This window comes from Gobio gobio, assembly GCF_949357685.1.
Source record: "Gobio gobio genome assembly, chromosome: 4".
Taxonomy (NCBI): domain Eukaryota; kingdom Metazoa; phylum Chordata; class Actinopteri; order Cypriniformes; family Gobionidae; genus Gobio; species Gobio gobio.
In genome coordinates this window covers 1,936,543-1,942,809 of record NC_137100.1, presented here as the reverse complement: position 1 = coordinate 1,942,809, position 6,267 = coordinate 1,936,543, and positions in this window count along the sequence as shown.

Here is a 6,267-nt window from a genome sequence, read left to right as displayed (position 1 = left end):
GATTACACCTCTTTATAAACATAACATAACTCTGAGAGCACAGTTGAATGGCTTTAATTGAATGAGGAATAAGTGACTATGACTCCTGTCCATCATCGTGTGCACACTGACCAGGACATCTGCAGGTTTTAAACCGTAGACTGCGCTGTACTCGTCCCCCTCAGCTGCTGAAAGAGCTTTGAGTCGACCATTATTCAGTTTTGACTCATCAATAACTAAATACAATAAATAAAAAAACAGGATGTAGCCTATACTCTTTTGAAGTCAATGACACTTAATATTGGTTCTACTGGTTCCCAAGTCTTCAGCCATACTGGTTTCGAATGGGTGAGTAGCCTAAATGATGACAGAATTATTATTTTTGGATGGACTATACATTTTATCTATTATAATCTATTAGTAGACTACTTGGAGAATAGTGATTCCCAAATTGGTGTGTGTGTAAAGATTTTGAGGTTGCTTTGTTATATGTACAGATTCAAGTAAATGTGCATTCACTTGTTACTTTAATTATAATTTCACACACTTTCCAGTATAATATGAGAAAACAGGAAAACGTGTAGTTTGGTGTTGCTATGTATGAGCATTTACACGTCACATATACAGTATATATCATATACAGTGTGTTAACGTTGCAAACCATTGCCATCGTCGTGCTCTTGCAAACTGGATGCTCTGACTTGCCGTAGAGTCCTCAAACCTAGTAGAGGTGTGCCCATGTAGATGAGCCCATAAATCTGCATTTTGAGTGGCGTGTGGCGTCAACTTAGCGTCTTTCGGCGAGTGGCGTTATTTTAACACGTGGCGGCGTGTGACGTTAACTCTTTTTACGGTCTATGCGTTAACTTAACGCCTGACGGCGCTTATGAAAACGGCGCTTTAATATTAATACGGCGGTGAAAAGCACGCGAATTCTGACCCATTTGGCTTTCGATACTTAAAGGCCCTGTTATACTCGCGCCTGGCTCCGCAGCGCGAGCTCCGCAAACTGAGCGCGCTCCTCCCCCAAACGGACGAGGCGTTTCTAGTCGTCGCGCGCGCGCCGTTGTAGTATTCTGTGAAACGACAGGGGGCGACTTGGAGTAATTGTTCTTAAAGGGTTAGTTCACCCAAAAATGAAAATTCTGTCATTAATTACTCACCCTCACGTCGTTCGACACCCGTAAGACCTCCGTTCATATTCGGAACACAAATGAAGATATTTTTGTTGAAAGCTGATGTCTGAGAAAGGCTTCATATAGGCTTCTATTGGCATTCAGTACACTTACACTCCCAAGACGGATAAAAGGCACTCAGAACATCGTTACAAAGTCCATCTCACCACAGTGACTCTACAATAATCTTACAATGCGACGACAATAGTTTTTGTGCGCAAAAAAAATCAAAATAACACCTTTTTCCAACTTGTTACTGCCTTCCGTGTGTGTCTCCACGACGCATGCGTGAGAATATGAGCAGATCCGGCGTTCGGACACATGACCCAGAAGTGATTTGTTTACGAGCAGAGGAAGACGCGCGTATCTCAGCTGTTGGATTCTACATTGATCGTGCTTTAGGTCTCGGCGTAGTGCTCAAAATGGGGTTAGATTGCGCATTTCATGGATTCTCGAACACCGGCGCTACGTCATATTCTCGCGCATGCGTCGTGGAGGCACACACGGAAGGCAATAACAAGCTGGATAAAGGTGTTATTTTGATTTTGTTTTGCGCACAAAAACTATTGTCGTCGCATCGTAAGATTATTGTAGAGTCACTGTGGTGAGATGGACTTTGTAACGATGTTCTGAGTGCCTTTTATCCGTCTTGGGAGTGTAAGTGTACTGAATGCCAATGGAGGCCTATCTGAAGCCTTTCTCAGCATCAGCTTTCAACAAAAATATCTTCATTTGTGTTCCGAATATGAACGGAGGTCTTACGGGTCTCGAACGACATAAGGGTGAGTAATTAATGACAGAATTTTCATTTTTGAGTGAACTAACCCTTTAAATCCGTCGAAAGCAGGAGCGAAGAAGTAGTTAACAGGTGTTGTGAACATGGCGTCCCGCGTGGAGTTGCTGAATGCTGAAGAAGAGTTGTTGTGTATGCTGATGTTATCAAAAAGACGAAGGTTTATTTGTACCATAAAAATTTTTCCAGGTTTTCCTACAAATAGATTCTTCAGGTGCGCTAGCGCCCACTCGCAAAGCAGACAGCCACGCCTCTACTACCGCGAGCATTTTTTTTACCACATTTTTTTATTTATTCGAATATTAATTTTCACCTTCGAAATTCGTTTTTTAAAAACTATTCGAATATATATTCAAATTTAGAATATTCGTTGACAGCCCTAATAAGCGTGAATCAAAATTGTAAAAACACATGTGAAAATATAACGCACAAAACTGAAAAATCTATGCAAAGTTAACCAGAATCACAAACAACGCGGTCACAGAAATAAAAATAATAAGCGCGAGTCAAAACGTTTAAACAAGTTTAAAATGATATTGCTCAAAACTGAATCATGAATTCAAAATTGTCTGAATCGCACACAAAATCATGTTTTCTGCTCTTATTTTCATTTTTTGTATGTGCTCTTTTCTCCTTTGCTCTTGTTTTCACATTCTGCGCTTGCGTTTCCAAATGTTGCAGTTGGAGTTTCATGTAAATCAGGGGCGGGTCTTAGCATCACCATTGGTCCACTAGTTCTAGATTGACAGAGCATCTCGTAGCCAATCAATCGAAGAGGGAAGTTGACGTCACCAAGCGACTCAGTTGCTGTTGACTTGAGCTACGAGTAGCCTATAATGCGCTCTCTATCACTGTATCGGCAAGGAAATACATTATTTTACTGTTATGAATATAATCTTAGGAATCTATTCTTTTTTTATGATAGACGTTTTAGTGGGGTTTCTCACAATGAATGTGATCACGACTGGATGCTACCGACGCTTGGCTGGCTGCTCAGTCCAACAAGTATTAAAAGCGTTCTCTTAAACCTATTTAAACCTTTAAATAAAAGGGTTGTCGAGCTGTTTACAATAAACGAGTATGCACCGTGACAGGAAATAAAAATGAACGCAAAGAGTGAGAAAATAAATGAAGTAAAAACAAGTTTTAAACAAAATTTTAATTTTGATATACACATTTATTCCAGTTTCATTAATGGTACTGAAATTACATAAAGTCATTACTCAAAAATGCATTACAAAAATTATATGAATTTAGGATTTTGAGTGTGGATTTTGTTAATTTTTCCCTGTAACACACTGTTTTAATGACAGAGATTCAGTACTTCAGGTAGGGTGCAGAAAGGCACGGCGAAGTCACATTTACAAAGTATTTCCAAACAATGAGTGCTTACCTTTGCATGAATTCGAGAGTAAAAGCCATCTCCGGTGGGTATTGGATGTTGCAGACATAAAACAATGAGAAGACGTAGCTCAAGGCCACAATGGGAGAGGTGATGTGGTCATTGACAAGTAACCCATCAAGAGCAATCTTGAATTGCTGGTCACCTTAAACACAGATTTAAAAAATCTGACAATTCTGAGCACCATGTACAAAAAAAAAAATCCTATATTTTAAGGCAAGCAAAACATTTCTTTAATAAATACGACAAAAAAAACAGCTTATAAATCAGCTCGCTGAGATACAAAAAATATTTAACTACAAACCTCTGACTAGGATGCATGGGGTCACTGGGAGTTCGACTTCAGACAGAGGTAGCCATTAAGCACAGACATTAATGTAAATAGTTTATAGAGAGAGAGAGTTTATAGAGAATATCAGCAGCACAATTAGGGGAATCTATACTTCATACTGTGATTGGTTACTTGGTTCACCACTGGATGCAAATAATTATCTTGCACACATTTTAAAATTTACAACATCTACCTCTTTTTTGTCGAAGAGTTTATAAGAGTCTTCCTTGAAGTATTTTGCAATGCCACAGATGAGCTGTATTGGACCTTCGCCCGTCTTCATCCCTTTGGAGTCAAGGAAGTCATTGATCCCCTTTTCTTTTTGGGAAAGTTCCTGTTCAAGGTTCAAGGTGTTAATTTTGTACAGGTACATAAGACTAACACTCATTTTCGTTTGGCCTCCAAAAAATGCCGCTATGGAGAGAATTTTGGATAGAAAAAAAATTCAAATTATTTAATTTTCATTTGCAACCTGTTCTGTTTTGATCTCAAATGTTCTGCTTTTTTGGTTGCCACTTCCTCTATATTCTATTTGATTGTTCATCCAATTTATTCTATTTGATTGGTTGCCAGATTATCTTTTTTGGTCTCAACTCTCTTTTTGGTTGCAAATCTTTTTTTGATTGATTAATAAAGACTAAATTCTCTCCATATGGAGCAGCACAGCACAATCATAATAATAACAGTAACAACACACCTGTGCCAGCTTGTTTTGTACAGAGAAGCCTGAAGATCCCGGGTTTGAAAGGCACGAAAGAAAGGATATTTTCATGTTCCTAATAAGTATTTTTAGTTGACATATATATATCAACGTAATCATGAAGGTCTCTAGAATCATCCAAACAAAACAAATCTTACAACAGATCTATAGTTTTTAGTATACTTAGTCAAACATAATAAATTTGATTATGAATAAAGATTGATCTGTTGAAAGCAGTTATTTTGAGTTAGATGCTAAATGTTCTCCTCTTATGCATATTTGACATTGAAGGGGTGCATACAACACATTTGCCCACCGGCAACTATAGTCGCCACAGATTCAAATACGATTTTCAAGAAAAACTACAAAAACCTGGGGAAAATAAATGCAGAACATGCCATTCAGAAAAAAATTGGGCACAAATGGGTTAAGTATTTATAAAAACTATATAAACAAAAATGCTCCTATAGTTACTCCAAGACTTAAAAAGCTAATTATGACACACAAATGATGACCCATAAACTGGATTAACTATACCCTCTACAAACAAAAGTGCTATTATGGATACACTGTACTTACCACTACAAAAATTAAAATATATAAGTTCTTGTAGCTCTATCCCTTTCTTAAATAATAAAAGATGAACAGTTGTTTCTGGCATTTCTATTCACCTTCAAAATTGACGCAGCATTAAAATTTGGCTCGTCTGGATTTCCTTATTGTCAGTGAAATGCGTAGTAATATGTAGATAACTTGCTAGCTAGTGATAGCTTAGTGACAGCAATAAAACGTCCAATGCCGTCCAATATTAGTTGATAATATCGATAATACGAAGTAAATTTATTTCGTTTGACAGCTTTATGGCTGAGATGAGAAGACTTACCTCTATACTGGGCTTTCTTTTGATCGTGTGCCTTTCTCTTTTTCCGTCCCTGTGCACTCGAGGTTTTAGACGCTTCATTTTTGAAGAACGCGCCAGTGATGAGCACTTGCCTGACCTAACGCCTGAACGCCTGTGCTAGACAATACTCACCATCAACTCAATCTAATAATCAGGTTAAGTAATTAAACGTGCGGCTGAGGGGGTGCCCAAGGATGATCATGTTTAATAAACAGTATGTTTTATTTCGCTTGTTTTAATTCTATGCTTAATGGGAAGTAAGTTAAAGGGCGCCACTAGAGGGCGCCTGCGCGCGCCCCCAACACATTTGTCGCCCTAGGCAACCGCCTATAGCAAACGCCGGCCCTGATTGGATCCCACGCCACACATCCATACAGATCTGAATTCCTGGGCCTTTTCTTTGTTGAATTTTCACCCCCTGCTCGCCTCTTCAGTGAGCTTTGTGGCCTCTTCATATTTTCAATTCTGTGTTCCAGCTGACGAAACACAGTTTCAGAACCATCTTTTGAAAAAGGTTTGTTTCCGAACGGCTCTGTCAGCTTGAAGGAGGCAGGATATGGTCCTACAATCATACTGGCGAGTTCCCTCAGCTTTTGTCTACCAGGTCTTCCTGGGTGTTTGTGGAGGTAATCTTCAGCGACGATCCGAACCATCTCTCGTCAGTCTTTCCCCATAATGTACTTCTTTTCACGCAAGTCATCCATGACTTTTGTGGGAAATTTGTGCCATGGTACAGAATATGTGTCTTGGGATGGGGAGTCGGCTGTCTCAGGTGGTGTTGAGGGCAGCAGTTTGGGTCCACCAGGAATACAAATGGACCTAATTACGAAAACCAATTATAGGGTAGTTATTGCCATGTACAGCTGATGGCAACCTTTTTTTTTTCTTTTTTTTAATCAACCTTTGTAGTCTCAGAAAACTTGCATTAAAACAGAGGGACAAAAACTCACCTGCTTCCAATGCTTTGACAGCTCTGACGAATCTTT